The sequence below is a fragment of the Phacochoerus africanus genome, chromosome 7 (genome assembly GCF_016906955.1).
Source record: "Phacochoerus africanus isolate WHEZ1 chromosome 7, ROS_Pafr_v1, whole genome shotgun sequence".
NCBI lineage: Eukaryota > Metazoa > Chordata > Mammalia > Artiodactyla > Suidae > Phacochoerus > Phacochoerus africanus.
This window is the reverse complement of record NC_062550.1, coordinates 92,111,704-92,128,622: the sequence shown is the minus strand read 5'-3', so window position 1 is coordinate 92,128,622 and position 16,919 is coordinate 92,111,704.

Below are 16,919 nucleotides of genomic sequence, written 5' to 3'. Positions count from 1 at the left end.
ACCTACACCACAGCTCATGGCAACACCGGATCCTTAACCCACTGAGCAAGGCCAGGAATCAAACCCGTGTCCTCGTGGATACTAGTCAGGTTCAATACTGCTGAACCACGACAGGCGCTCCCTCTTTTCCATTCTTATAAGTGATGAGAGAGTGTTTCAAATGGAAGCTGATTAGTTACAAAAACCTTCATTTAAAACATCTTAAGTATGTTTACAGATATTTTTATGACACCCAGGAGACATGAAATGCAAGATCATTAGTTCACTGGAAGATGAAGATCTGGGGAATTAAAATGTTTCTCAAACATAATTTTTCAAGTAAACAAAATCCTATATGACAGGAATCGTTCAAAGCAATTAATAAAACCTTATGAGACAGATAACATCTTTCCCTATTTCATATAATGGAACGGAAGCTTGGAGAGCTTAAGTAACTTGTCTAAGAACCCACAGCTAGGAAGTAGCAGGGTGGAGATTTAAGGCAACCTGACTAGAGAGGCCATATGTGATCGCAGGATAACCAGCTTCACGGCTTCTCCTACCTCCTCTTTAGCTGGTATGTGTATCTTTGGGCTGTTTTGGGACCAACTTTGATCCCCCCTGTATGTGATCTTATTTATTTATTTATTTTTTTCGGCTGCCCTGCAGCATACAGAGTTCCCAGGCCAGGGATCAGATCCGGATCAGATCTGAGCTGTAGTTGCCACCTAAGCCACAGCAGTGGCAACTGGCAAGGTGGGACCCTTAACCCACTGTACTGGGCCAGGGATTCAACCTGCATCCCAGCACTCCCAAGACACCTCCAATCCCGTTGCACCACAGCAGGAACTCCCCATCCTTTTGGGATTTTATGGACCTTGATTACATAGGCATGATGGATAGAATCACTGGCCATTGGCAAATGATTCACCCAGTGCCTCTCCCCTCCCCGGAGGTTGGGGGGTGGGATAGGACTGAAAGTTCTGACCCTTTAGTTACGCGGTCCGTTCCCCTGGCAACCACCCTCCACGCATCCCGAGGTGCTTTCCAAGCGTCATTTCAGAAATATAAACTCATGGGTGATTAAAGGGTTTGTTAGGAACATTAAGACTCCTTCATGACACTTATCACCTAAGGAAGTCCAAAGGTTTTAGGAGCGTGGCGTCAGAAAGGGGAACAAAGACTAAGTATGTATTTCTTATAATAAACCACATCATCACAGTGTTTATGTTTATGTCGTGGGGACATGAACTGGAAAACCCCTCAGATGCCCCCACTGCGCCTCAGTGAGCTCTTTACAGTCAAGACTTGAATAACAACCACAGGCAATAATAATGTGACTACATCATGGAAAGCAGAAGTGGAACCATTTCCAGTATGGATTTCCTAGTATGTGCCAAGCAGTAGGCTAAGTGTTCTAAATGCATGACCTCATTTATCTTTATAACAACACAGGAACAAAATGAGGACAAAGACCATCAGGGTCAATCAGAACAATCAACACTTTTTTTTTTTTTTGCCATTTCTTGGGCCACTCCCATGGCATATGGGAGGTTCCCAGGCTAGGGGTTGAATTGGAGCTGTAGCCACCGGCCTATACCAGAGCCACAGCAAGGCGGGATCCGAGCCACGTCTGCAGCTTACACCACAGCTCACAGCCACGCCGGATCCTTAACCCACTGAGAGAGGCCAGGGATCGAACCCGCAACCTCATGGTTCCTAGCCGGATTCGTTAACCAGTGAGCCACGACGGGAACTCCAACAATCAACACTTTCAAAGAACAATACGAAAAAGACATTAGATGACCCCAGCAGCCTAGAGGAGTGGGACTCAAAAGATGGGCCACAGGAAGAGCCTCAAAAAAAAAAATGGATTTAAAATTTTCCTACTTTATATTTTAAATAAGTATCACATGCAAAATCCAAAAGGTACAGAGGTGGGGTTTTTGTTTCTTTGTTTACTTTATATCGTCAACATAGGTTTACTGACTGGGACCATGAACTTTGTTTCGTAAGAGTTTTGGAATGGACATTTGTCCTTTGCATCTGCCCTGCATCTTTCATGTGTAGCTCTTCCATATGGTGAAGTTTGCTTTCCACAGAGAGAAACGAAGACAACATATATCCCCAAACCCTTTGCTGCTGGGATATAGCCATTTGACTATACCCAACAACCCCCAAACTTAAGCAAGACTTGGGATACAGGCAAAAAGGTACCAAGGCAGTGGGGATCCTGGCGGACCGTCCAGGCTTTACAGATGCTGTGCATCCCCCGCCAGCCAGAGCGGGATTTCTGCCGGCACATCACTGTGGTGTTTGGACATCGGTGATGCAGCTGGACAGGCTCCCTGGCTGCTTTGTTGCTGACTCTAGGATGCGCAGGCTTTGTTCACCGGCCCTCCCAGAAATTCGAGTTCATACCACGCAATAAATTTCTACTGACACTAGCTGGGATGCATTGTTTCTCTGAAAGAGATCCCAAAGTGTTGGGAACTGGATTGATTAGGTGACCTGGTTAGTTAGATAAGAAGGCTGTAAGGATGAGATGCAGGGAAAAGACTGGCACCCAGTGGTAAGAGAGCCATGAAAACTATCGCGGTACCAGTGAGGATGGCACTGTTTCTTCCTCAGTTGAGGCAGAGAGAACCGACAGATGATAACTCAGGAGGCCACAATTAGAGCTGCCCCCCCGCCACGCGAACCTCCCCCCGGCCAGGCAGGATTTATAGAGCACAAGGACTCTGCCTCACACCTCCTGGGCTTCTCAGAGAAAGCAGAGATGTAAAAGGCGGTTGGACAGAGGATTTGGAAAAGACAGTTGAGATCTTGCGGATGAGGCTTTTGCTCAGCCTTCCCCTTTGGACGAGGGTGGAGGCCGTCAGGTGGTATCTCCCAACCTCGAGCTTAGCGAGAGAATTTCCGGGAGACCACTGGCTAAGTTTTGAAATGCAGCCTCTGCAGTTGGAAGACACAGAAGACTAGGGTCTGCCGAATGACCCAGAAAGTTCAATCAAGTCGTGGACCAAAGTCTAAGTACTCTAGCAAAATACGAAGGTTGAGAAGGGCTGGTTAGGAGTTCCCATCGTGGTGTAGTGGTTAATGAATCCGACTAGGAGCCATGAGGTTGCGGGTTCGGTCCCTGCCCTTGCTCAGTGGGTTAAGGATCCGGCGTTGCCGTGAGCTGTGGTGTCGGTTGCAGACGCGGCTTGGATCCTGCGTTGCTGTGGCTCTGGCGTAGGCCGGCGACTACAGCTCCGATTAGACCCCTAGCCTGGGAAACTCCATATGCCACGGGAGCGGCCCAAGAAATGGCAAAAAGACCAAAAATAAAATAAGTAAAATAAAAAAAAAAAGAAGGGCTGGTTAACCCCTACAATGTTAGTGGGAATGTCAATTCATGCAGCCACTAAGGAAAACAGCATGGCGGTCCCTCAAAAAACTAAAAATAGAGTTATCATAGGATCCAGCAATACCACTCCTGGGCACATATCCAGACAAAACCGTAATACGAAAAGATACATGCAGAGTTCTCTGGTGACCTTACAGTTAAGGATTTGGTGTTGTCACTGCTGTGGCTCGTTGTCACTGCTGTGGCAGGGGTTTCATCCCTGGCCTGTAAATTTTCCCATGCTGTGGCTGTGGCCAAAAAAGAGAGAGAGAGTGAGGAAAGATACATGCACCCCAATGTTCACAGAAACGCTATTTATATAGCCAAGATATGGAAGCAACCTAAATGTCCATCAACAGAGGAGTGGATAAAGATGTGGTACATATATACACTGGAATATTATTCAGCCATAAAGAAGAATGAAATAATGCCATATGCAGCAACATGGACGGCCCCAGAGGTTATCATACTAAGCAAAGTAAGCCAGAAAGAGAAAGACAGCTGCTCCTCCCATCAGGCACAAGGAGATTGGCATCATCTTGGGAACGCTGGGGCTCGGGTTCAATCCCCAGCCCAGTACAGTGGGTTGGGGATCCAGCATTGCCGCAGCTATGGCTCAGATCTGATCCTTGGCCCAGGAGCTCCATATGTCACAGAGTGGCCAAAAAAAAACAGAGAGAGAGACAAATATCATATGACTTTTATGTGGAATCTAAAATATATCCAAATGAATATATCTTTGAAACAGAAACAGACTCACAGACATAGAGAACAGACTTAAGGTTGCCAAGATGGAGGTGGACTGGTGGAAGGAAGAATTGGGAGTTTGGGGTTAGCAGGTGCAAACTAGTATACATCGGATGGATAAACAAGAAGCACCTACTGTGTAGCACAGGGAACCATATTCAATATTCTCTGATAAACCATAATGGAAAAGAATATGAAAAAAAGCACATATATGTAAAACTGAGTCACTTTTCTATAGAATAGAAATTAACACACCTTGTAAATCAATTATGCCTCAATGAAATTTTTAAAAATAAAACATAAAAGAAGGGCTGGTTAGGTGCTTTGGAGACAGAGAAACCAGGAGGGCTGCTGTATTGGAATCATTAGGAACACCCAGGATTTGTTGGGGCAAGGGATGAGATTTCCCATGACTACATGCAGTTACACAAGAAAAAGCCTTGGCTCTTGACAATAAGTCTTTTTAGAAGGACCTTGATGGAAAAAACTGAGCATGCATTGCTAGCTATCCAGGGCTGAGGAAAGAATTGAAAGGAACCACCCAGAATAGAGAGACATCCACTGGCATTGAGGGAACTGCAGGAGAAGAAGTCTGCAGGCAGCGTCCAATATTGCAATGCAAGTGCCCTGGCAAAAAGCATCAGCTTGAGCCATCCTGTGCCTGTGCTACCCCCCCCAGCCCCCCCCCCCCACCCTGGGGTCACTAGCTTTAAGCATCTGCAAGGCCCAGAGAGCACGAAGCCACCAGGTCAAGTAAGAACTCCCCTACCTCTTGCCATCTCCTCTCTACCCTACCTTCACCCTGAGAGAGAAAGAAAGTGAGAGCAGGCAGGTGGAGGAAGGAATATAAAGGCTCTGGGGTGAGCAGGTGCATCTGACAGCACGATAACCTAAGAGAAGAGAATCACAGGCTTAGGGGTTGAAAGTCTCACGTCAGAGCATGGTCAGTGAATGAGACCACATGACTTTCCTAAAATACTCTCTCTCTCTCATGCAGGCACAGCGCTAATGAAGTCGAAAAGTCAGAGGCAGATATGGAGCCTTGGAGATGAATTACATAACAGACTGAATTCACAGCCTTGCTAGATCTTTGGGGGCATTTACTGGTAAAAAGTGGCTCTTCCCCTGAGTCCTGGAATGGACATGTTTTGGAGGCGCCAGCTAACCCCAAGAATCTAGAGCCTCAGAACTCACAGAGCTTTCTGGGCCAACAAAAGCAGCCTCTCTTCCCATTCTGATGAGGCTAGCTTCACCTGCTGGTTGCATTGCAAAGGGGTGTCCTCATGGCCCACCCCTACCTCTACCCACTGACTCCAGCCCCACAGCTAGAGTCTGACTCTAGCATACAGAGATATCAAAATCAGACCTGGGAAGAGAAGGCTGACCCATCCAAAGCATCACGGGATTGTGGGTGTGGAACACAAGCTGCAACATATCAGCACAAACACAAAACCTGAAGCTGCCATACAAAACTTGGAGCTCATGCTCATGACAGGCCTGCCTCATCTTCCAATAAGGAAGAAGTCTGCCCCAGGAAGCGCTTTCTCTCAATGAAGAGGCGGCTTACCCAAGCAGGCTCTTACCAGGAAAGAGGAGAGTTGCAGACCCCCAGCAAAGCCCCACCACCCTTTCCCTTACCCTCTGGCTATCAAAAGAAGCAGCCAATTTCCACGGGGGTCGATTCTCCCTGCTCATCAGGAAGTCATCCCACTGCACTAGCAGCGTTTCTCATCTCAATAAACTCTTCTCTTCACCTCGCCGTGAATCTGGAAATGCCTTTTCCAACCTAAGCACAAGCCATGGAAGTGGAGAAGTATTCTGAGGGTGTTAGGAAGAGAGGGCCATGGTTTTAGATCAGATCAAGCTCATCTTATGGGCGCCCTCACCAAACATTCTGGATTCAGTGTGCTAGACTGAACAACTGGAAGAGGTGTCAACTTCTTGCCCCGTGGTCTGAAACTGAGTCTCCATTCTGGCCTGAGCTCATGAAGTTCCTGTTCTCATCAAGTTCAGAGGCACACAGTTCTTGATGGAAGGTACAGAAGGGAATCTGAAGACTTAAGGAGACAGGAATATGAGAGTAGATTGATAATACCTTTTATAACACCTGATCTACTCATTCAGCTTCAGAAAAAAACACACCAACAAGAGGAGTGTGAGGTTTCCTGAAAATCATTTGCCCTCTGAAGGTCAGGGGCAATAGCGGGAGATATTTCCATGGGAAAAGGCTTCCTGAAGGAATAAGGGCAGTTTTAGTCTTTACAGTGGGTCCTGATTCCTGAAATAAGCAGAAGGCTTAGGGGTTATTTGACTCTTAGGGATACCTGAGGGTGCCTAATTGTAGGGTCTTTGGGGCAAAAATACTTGGTTAGCCAAGTGTTACTGAATTTGTGTAACAGCAGTAACAACAGCAACAAAAGCTAAGTCTGGGGAACAGGGGACTGACTTCTGTCATGATGATGGAGAGACGGAGTCCTTTACCCAGTTCCCAGACGTGAGTCACCTGCGAGACCCAAAGCCCCTCGGATAAAAGGGAGACCAGATTCTCTTGACGATCAAGCCAGCAGTGGCACCAGAGTCTATCCTGATGTCTTTCTCTTTTCCTTTAATAAATGTACAGGAGTTCCCATCATGGCTCAATGGAAACAAATCTGACTAGCATCTAAGAGGACGCAGGTTCACTCCCTGGCCTTGCTCAGTGGGTTAAGGATCCAGCATTGCCATGAGCTGTGGTGTAGGTTGCAGACGCAGTCAGATCCAGAATTGCATTGCTGTGGCTGTGGTTTGGGCCAGCAGCTACAGCTCTGATTCGACCCTTAGTCTGGGAACCTCCATATGCTGTGGGTGTGGCCCTAAAAAAACAATTAATTAATGTATGAGGGCCACTTACCAGGGTAATTGGGCCCTGGGAAAAGGGCTTAGATGGGCCTTTCAGGATGGTTTTTATCATCTTCTAGCTGATGTGAACCCCTGAGGCTCCAAATGCCACCTGCTGTTCTCTGGTGGGTGGAAGGAAGTTTATGGAAAACAGGTGCTACGGGGCTCATTCACAGACAATGATAGGGGATCATTCACAGGGATGCTAGTGGAACCTTGATCCCTTTCATAGTTATTTCCAGTTCTTGGGAGCTTAGCTGTAGCCCAAGTACTAGCAGAATCGTCACTCTGAGTCCCTGACCAGTGACATGAATCTTATTATGGTGGGAAGATTTAAGGGGAATTGTCCTTCATCTGAAATAATACACCCAAATATGCTTTGTACGTATTAATTCGTTTCATCTTCATAATAATCCCATGACATTGGAACTATTTTCTCCCATGTATGGATGAGGAAATTGAGGCACAGAGAGGTTAAGCAATTTACCCAAGTTGACACAGCTCCTTTTTTTGGGCATGGTGTGCAGCAGCTGGATGTGGGATCTCAGTTCCGGGACTAGGGACTGAACACAGGCCACAGCAGTGAACGTGCCAAGTGGTCCAGTGGAACCACTAGACCATCAGGGAACTCTCTGACACAGCGCTCGAGAGTGGATTCAAACCCCGACAGACAGAGTCCAGACACCAAGTTAAGAACTCTCGTCAGCTGAGATGCTTACCGCAGACTAAAGGGACAGGAAGTGGCTGCTGGAGGAAGGATGTTATACACAGCAGTGGTGCCTCTGTGACTATGATGGAAGCAAGGATGCTCATGGCTAGGAGGGTAGTGAAGTGGTTAAGTGCCCAGAACTGGAAGTTAGACTACATGGGTTCAAATCTCAGTTTATTGCTGAAGATCGTAGGCAAGTTTTTACATTCTCTTTCACTCAATTTCCCCCCTTTGCACAATGGTAGTTCTTGGGGTTATTATGAGATATAAGTATGTAAATGTATTTTTGCCCGGAAGATGTTTGCTATGATTGTCTTCCTTGCTTTATCAAGTAAGTCTTTATGTAGTTAACTGATTCTCCATTTTGTTTCCTTTTGCTTTTCCCCTACAATTTTATAGACTGTACTCCGGCTGGTTAACCTTAAAACTTAGTCCAGAGATTACAGAGTAACAAAATGAGCTTGTTACTAAACTTGAGGAAGGACGCCCATGACTCAGGAATCCTGGACGTGGAGCCAGATTCAGCAGCTACTAGGACTTCGGGTTTGTCCTGTGGGGAGAGAGTGAGCGTTTCCTCATTTCACAAGGAGTAGTGGCCTTCTGTCCGTCTACAAGAAACTGTGTGACTTAAAGGTAGGTTTTCTATGGGGGCTTCTGTCCGTCTACGAGAAACTGTGTGACTTAAAGGTAGGTTTTCTACGGGGGCTTTGCTGAAAAAATTCACCAGAATGTTCAATAGTAGTCATCTATAATTATCCAATTAGTTATCTTGGTTATTGACCTGAATTCTGATGCTAGTGTCAGAGTGCAGAGGCCGCGTAATAATTATTTGCTTAATGTCATTCCGATGGGTTGTTTCCAACACCAAGCAATTCTAGACTGAGAGTGTCCTACGAATTCAACTCAATCCTGACACTATCCACCTGCGGAGAGGGCTCCATCCTGCATGACTACCCCACTCCAGAGGCCACCCACGAGTCTAGGTCATCACCTCTGCCTCTGGCTGACCAGGTATCAGTCAAAAGTCCTCACCCCCCTCCTCAGGTTGATTAATCTGCCAGAGCAGCTCACACAACTCAGAGAAGTAACTGCTTATGGTTACTAGTTTATCATGAAGGGTATTATAGAGGATACAGATGAACAGCCAGGGGAAGAGGTCAGAGCTCAAGAGCTTCTGTTCCAGTGGAACTGGGGTGCACCGCCTTCCTGGCATGGAAATGTATCCACCAACAGTCTATTTGTCTGTGTTGGCTGCCCCATGGCATATGGAGTTCCTGGACGAGGGATCAGATCCGAGCCACAGTTGCGACCTAAGCCACAGCTGCAGCAATGCAGGATCCTTAACCCACTGTGCCAGGCCAGGGCTCGAACCTCCATCTCAGAGGTCCCAAGATGCTGCCAATCCCGTAGTGCCACAGCCGGAACTCCTCAACAGTTTTTAGGAGGCGGAATTTTTATAACAGGAAGGCATGCCCCCACCTTCCCCTTCCAGAGTGAGTGGAACTGAAAGTTCCAACCTTCTATTCAAGTGGTTTTCCTGGCACCCAGCCCCATCCCGAAGCTCTCTAGGGGCCCTATCCTAAGTCACCTCATTAGTAAAAGTACAGGTGTGCTCGGAAGGGGTTCCTTAAGAGTAGCAAAAACTCTCCTCTCATTCAAGAGACTCCCAGGGCTTTAGGAGCTCTGGGCTGAGAACCAGGGAGGAAGACCAAATACGCATTTCTTAACAGAAACGACAGTATCACACACACGCACCCCACTGTTCACAGCAGCATCATTTACAATTGCCGGGTGATGGAAGCAACCTAAGTAGCATCCGCAGATGAATAGATAAGGAAGATATGGGGCATATATATGTAATGAAATACCAGTCAGCCATGAAAAAGAGAAATTTTGCTATTTGCCACAACACCGATGGATTTGGAGGCTATTATGCTAAGTGAAGTAGGTCAGACAGAAAAAAACACATGCTGTATGATATCCCTTATATGTGGAATCTACAAATTAAAACAACTGACAGAACAAACTAGTAGTTATCAGTGGGGACAGGGAAGGGGAGAGACGCAAGAGAGGGGGAGAGGATTAAGCGTACAAACTATTATGTATAAAATAAGCTACTGAGATATATTGTACTACACAGGGAATGTAGACAGTATTTATGTGTGTGTGTGTGTGTGTGTGTGTGTGTGTGTGTTTTGCTTTTTAGGGCCGGTCCTGCAGCATATGGAGGTTCCCAGGCTAGGGGTTGAATTGGAGCTATAGCTTCCGGTCCACACCACAGCCACAGCAACGCTAGATCCGAGCTGCATCTGCAACCTACGCCACAGCTCACGTCAATGCCGGATCCTTAACCCACTGAGCAAGGCCAGGGATCGAACCCACAACCTCATGGTTCCTAGTCAGATTCACTTCCGCTGCGCCATGACAGCAACTCCTCCTGTAGCCAGTATTTTATAATAAATATAAATAGTGTATAGCCTTTAAACATTATAAATCAGGAGTTCCCGTCGTGGTGCAGCAGAAACGAATCTGACTAGGAACCATGAGGTTGAGGGTTCCATCCCTGGCCTCACTCAGTGGGTAAAGGATCTGGCGTTGCTGTGGCTGTGGTGTAGGCCAGCAGCTGTAGCTCTGATTGGACCTCTAGCCTGGGAACCTCCATATGCCTCAAGTGAGGCCCTAAAGAGCAAAAATAAATAAATAAAGAAATAATTAAAATTAAAATTATGAATCCCTATGTTGTATACCTAGAACTGATATAATCTTGTACCTCAACTATATCTCAATTTTAAAAATCCCAGTATCACAGCCATCCATTGCATTAGATTTTAAGCTCCATGAAGTTCCATCTTCTCTCTTGGTCACAACAGTATCTCCAGAGCCGGTGTAGGGTTCTGCCCATGGGATCCTCTCAATAAATTCTGGAAAAAAATGACCCACTGATTTTGACTGTGTAATTGTATTGCTAATCATCTACTGCTGGATCACAAATAGCTTCAAATTTAGACACTTAGGACAACACACACTTATCATCTTGTAGTTTCTGCGAATCAGGGGTCCAGGCAAGGCAGGGCTTTGCTGGGTGTCCGCTCCAGGGTCTCACCTGCAATCTGCAAGCACAGGCTTGGCCAGGGCTGCCATCTTGGCTCAAGGGTTGACTGGGGAAGGATCCACTTATCAGCTTACGTGACTGTTGGCAGAATTCAGCTCTTTGAGGGTTGTTGGACTGAGGCTCCCAGTTCCTTGCTGGCTGTCAATGGGAAGTTGCCCTCCGTTTCTGCCACGCAGGCCTCTCTAAAGGGAGGCTCAGAATGTGGCCACTTGCTTCATCCAAGTCAGCAGGGAAGAGGGTATGTTGGGATGATGGGCGTTAAAATCTTATGTAATCCACGGATGGACAAGTAATCCTAAAATCCCATTACCTGATGGTTAGAGGCAAATCACAGGACCTACCCACACTCAAGGGGAGATAATGACATAAGAGCATGGGTACTTGGAGGCAAAGATCACTGGGGCCACCTTACAATCTGCCTGCCTCAATCATTCAAATCAAACACCCTTATCAAATCAGCTAGGCTATAGCCATTCTTGAGAAAAAGCCCAGGACATTTAGTGTCTGTGAAACGCCAGAGGCTTCTCATTAGCTCAGCCTTCATCACCCAAGTCCCTGCTATTGGCTGCCAGGTTACATAGGAAAGCAAAGGTCATCTTAAGATAAACATATTCGCTAATATCAAATTAGTGTCCACTCAAAAAACATTTCTCCTCTTGATGCTGGTCTATGTCCTCTTATGTCTCATTTTGCCAGAGTACCTCCTCTTAATTGGGTGGGTCTGCAAGGCAAATACAATCAAAGCAATTGCACAGGCACTTCAAAGGAAAATTACTTGAATAGCAGAGGCTTAGGAGAGGCCCTTGGGAAAACCGATGAAGCCCTCAAATAATTTTGTAAAAATGTTCTTATTTGGGTCATGTTGGGAAATTTGAGTATGAAATATTGTGTATCCTGCTGTCATACCATTTTGAGAGAAATATTAAGAAAAAAATGTCAGCGGACTTCCTCTTTTTTTTAATTCTAAGAAACCTGCCTTGATGCAAAATAATTAATAAACTTTACATAGAAGAGAAAATAACATAGTCCCATAATTTAATTTTAGTTTTACTATTTACTTAGAATTTGGATCTCTGGTGGCCTGGGTTCAAATCCTAGCTATGTCAATTACTAGCTGTGTGAGAGGCAAGTTAATTTTTCTGGGCCTCAGATTACACATCTCAACCACGGAGATGCTAGTAAGAATAGTACCTATGGAGTTCCCGTCGTGGCGCAGTGGTTAACGAATCCGACTAGGAACCATGAGGTTGCGGGTTCGGTCCCTGCCCTTGCTCAGTGGGTTAACGATCCGGCGTTGCCGTGAGCTGTGGTGTAGGTTGCAGACGCAGCTCGGATCCCGCGTTGCTGTGGCTCTGGCGTAGGCTGGTGGCTACAGCTCCGATTCAACCCCTAGCCTGGGAACCTCCATATGCCTTGGGAGCGGCCCAAGAAATAGCAACAACAACAACAAAAAGACAAAAGACAAAAAAAAAAAAAAAAGAATAGTACCTAAAGCACCGGCTACTTCATTTGACCCTAATGACAACCCTGGGACGCCAGTGTTGAGGCAGGTGCCCTTGACAGGGTGAATGACTTGTGCTCAGGGTAAGATGCCCAGATGGCCCGTTTTTTTTTTTCCTTCCACAGAAACCACAGCAGCCAAGTAGTTCATGTCAGAGGTACCTGTGTGTTTAGGAAAATGTCTTCATCTAACTGGCTTTGGAAAAAGTCCATCTAACATGAACCCTCCTGAGACAAAGACCAGATGATACACTGCACCTCACAAGATATAACAGCATTGAAGTCACTTTCCGAAGATCCATAGATAAAAATGACAGATTCAAAGCCAGGTGTAACTAACTCCGAAGCCCATGTGGATGCTTTTTTCAGAACCTTCTCTTTGCACAGCTCCGTGGATTGGAGGATGAGCAGCAGTGGGGAGAGGTCCAGACTGGGAGAAATGCCCAGCCCTGGAAAAATAAGGCTCAGGTCCTTCGCCAAGCCCAGAAAATCAGCAGCCTTGCTTCCTTGACCCGTCTCCTTCCCTAGCTCCCTCCCCTCTTTCCCACAGCCCTTAACGTTTCTCCAGGCTGCTGCTTAGGAAGGTTTTTGAACAGGACCCTAGAGATCTTAGGGAAAGAGAAACAATCTAAATTAAAAACACAAATAAGCACTGAACCATCTTCCAGGTGTTCTGTTTGAACAGAGAGGAGAACCCAAAGCAAGGCCCTGGAGTGATGAGTTCATTTTCAAACCCGAGTGCCTACAGTATTCATTCCTAATAAACCACCGGAGTGAGACAGAATGTAGAGACGCTGCTTGACAGTTCCATGACACAAACACAAGCAGCCGAGTCACATGCCTGCAGACACAGATCGAGGTGCAGACACAGCTTGAGGTGCCACTGGGGTTAGGATGGCTCGACCGTACCTTTAGGACGTGCGATTCCAAGCATGAAACCTGGCCTTCTCGCTTCCATTGAGTCACGGCGTCTCTGCTTCTTCAGAGGGGCGGTAGAGAATAATCAAACCCCTTCGAGGCCAAGCTGGGAACGGAAAAGCAAATGAAAAGCTGAGCTCCACGTGGTCTTGCCTTGGAAAGTAATCAGTGTGTGGGGAGGGAGGTATAATTCCACAGACAGCACTGGGTCCAATCGGAAGAAGGAAATGAATTCCTACACTGTGGAAATATTTTTATTCCTCTTTGACTGAAACTAAAAGGACTATAGCTCACAGGCTAAATAGCATTTATTTATTTATTTTCAGCCACCCAGTGGGCACATGGAATTCCCGGGCCAGGGATCAGTTCCAAGCTGCAGTCTTGACCCAGGCCCAAGCTGCAGTAACGCCAGATCCCGAACCCATGGTGCCAGGCCGGGAATTGAACCCAAGTCCCAGTGTTCCCAAGACACCAACAAGCCTGTTGCACCACAATGGGAGCTCCCTAAATGGTATTTCATGGTGAGGCTTGAGGGGCAAACCTCCTGGACAAAAGGACGCAGAGAATTCCAAACCCTGAGGTTCTGTCACTTTTCTCAGTACAGTGATGAGAGGGGATTAGAGCACGCGGACACCCCCAGAAACCTCAGAAAAACAAGGAACAATAAGCATCATCCAGGTGGCTCAAATATCTTAAGTTCAAAAATTCCTACTGCCAATAATCCTGATCACTTACAGTTTCAACACGTAAGGGTAAAAAATTCTCCAATAGAGTTAACGATGCATATTGCACATTTGCTTAAACTCTTGAACAGGAGCTCCTGTCATGGCTCAGTGGTTAACGAACCCGACTAGTATCCATGAGGACTCCGGTTCGATCCCTGGCCTCGCTCAGTGGGTTAAGGATCCAGCGTTGCCGTGAGCTGTGGTGTAGGTCGCAGAGGAGGCTGGGATCCCGCGTTGCTGTGGCTGTGGTGTAGGCCGGCGGCTACAGCTCCTGATTCAACCCCTAGCCTGGGAACCTCCATATGCTGAGGGTGCGGCCCTAAAAAGACGAAAAAGACAAAAAAAAAAAAAACAAAATAAACTCTCAAAGAACATTTGACCTTGAGTCTATAAGGGCTACCAAGTTGGTAAAACATGTTTGATATATGTGTTAGATGATAAATGATACATATTAGAAAGTTAGTTAAAGGCAGTCAGACGTTCTCACCGTCTCAGGTCACCTTCCCCAGAAGCAGAGTCTGAGATCGGGGTGGGGGAGCACGACTGAAAGAAGGAGGCCACGCAGGGAAAAGGGATGGGGGAGGAGGAGGGAGGGCAGGAGGAGGAGCTAAGCAAAGGGAGGGTCTTAGCTGGTGGTGAACTTCAGGATGGTTCCACAGGAAGCTCTGCAGGATAAACCCCATCTCAGAGGTGATCACACCTTGAGGCCAGGGGGCCGGCCTTTTGTATTCCGTGTCCATGGGTCATTGGCTGCTGGTTATGACAGGGGGTAAGGGTCATTTCCTGGGTGGAGTGGCTCCCTTTGGGCTGAGGGCACCTCTCTGGGGAAAGATACAGCTGTGAATGCTGAGCAGCCAAAACCCACAGCACCTGGGGGATGGGTGCACGAGCCAGAAGACGTGTGGCCAGTGAGCCAGCAGCACCCACTACACCTGCTTTGGCAGCAAAATAAACTCACCTGCCTATGATAATCAACCCCCTGTCTCGACCCTCCCTAGCCTTGTATTAATGCCTCTTACCACTCTCAAGAGGGTATAGATGTCTGGAATGGGGGGGTCAGTATTAACTTTCTCTATTTAAACCTGATTGAAATAAACATTTTGTCTGGTAGAGTCAAATCTCAATATAATGGGAATCTTCATTTTGCCACAGACAAAAGCAATTAAAGATGGATGAGAGTAAATAATAATTTTAAAAAAATCAAACATTGGAAAACTGGAAGATCTCATTAAATATTTATCACCATTCGCAAAGGAGGATTTTTTTTTTTAAGCCTAGATGCAAAGAGAAAAACATCATAAAGAAAAAGATCAGCAGGTTTTACTTCATAAAAGTATAAAACTTCCATCCATGAGGAAAAACAAAACCAACTCTGCATAAATGAAATTAAAAGGCAAACAGGGAAGAATATTTCTGCCAATGCAAAACAAAAAGAATTCCTTGACAAATGAAGGTCGCTAATTTAGCAAGGGTAATATCTCACAGCATGCTCATGGGCCAGATTCAGGAATCAAATCCCCACCCAGTAAAAGGGATGGAAGAGAGATTAAAATATCTCTTTTTAAGAACCATCTGTGACCAGCGTTAACCGTGGGTCGCTTCCTTCATTGTTCTGTATCTTAGCTTCTTTATCGGTGGTATGGGGACAATAACAGTGCTTACCTCTTTTTTTTTTTTTTATTATCATCATTCTTAGGGCTGCAAGAGCTAGATGTCCTGCTAGGAATTAATTATCCATACTGATAAAAAGAGAAAGTCAAATGATAGAAAGCAAAAGGAGCTTCGGGGTTGACAGAGCAGAAGTATTAGGGAGAGGTATGTGGGGACCGGGTTGCTAGAATCAGGGCAGTGTATTCTGCTAGGTTCTACCGCACTCTGGCACCAAACTATCTCTGCTGATCTTAGGCCAGTGAGTTGCTAGAGGACCCTGGAGACCCGTGGAGAATTCCTCCCTACCTACTACGAGAGAGACAAAACTTCTCTCTTCTTCTCAGGCTCCCTTAATCATTAGGTGTTGCCATATGGCCAATTTCTAACCTGTGGCGTGTGAGCAGAAGTGACATGTGCCATTTCTGGTCACACACACATCACATTCTTCCATGTCTTCCTTTCCTTTCCAACTGCTGGAAGCGGATGTGATGACTCAACCTGGACCCCACAGAGGACAACAGCCGCTAATACAGCAGAGCCGCTAGAGGAGCTTGAGTCCCAAGAAATGACATCCTGGGACATCCGCACAGGCTGGTTTGCTGAGCAAGACATGCGCTTCCTTATTCATGCCACTAAACTACTGGGTCTTATTACAACAATTAGGTCTACCTGCATACAGCAACGTTGAGCTAAGTCTATCGGGAAATGCCATTGACAGCCTTTCCTATGGAAACATCAGAGGTGCTCCAGGACAGTGACGCTACGCACAAACAGCAGGGACAGCACATATATGTTAGAGGCCACACATACAGTTTGAAGGCTGCTGCCAAAAGGCTTTGGGCTCAAATGTTTCCCCTCTTGGCCTGCAAAGGGGTTGGCAAACTTTTTCTGGAAAAGAGGGCAGATAGAAGATATTGCAGATGACTTTGTGGGCCACACAGTCTCTGTTAAAACTACTCAACTCTGCCTTTTTGTAGCACAAAGGCCAACACAGGCAATACCTACACAAGTGGGCATAGCTGTGTTCAAAGAAGTCACTATTTATAAAAGCAGGCTGCAGGCCATAGTGGCTGACTCCTCGCCTACTAGGAAACCTAGAATTCCTCCTGTTAGAGAATCATTTGTTTGGCCCATACCTAGCCAAGTCTTATTAAAATGTATATGTAGGCAATAAACTACACCGTGAAAGGTGGCATTATTTATATTTTAATAACAGCTTTACATTGTACCAGATTGTCTTGAAGGTACACTTCAATGGGTTTCACATTCCTGATCAAGAGCCTAAAGTTAAACTGGTATGTGATAGGCATCATA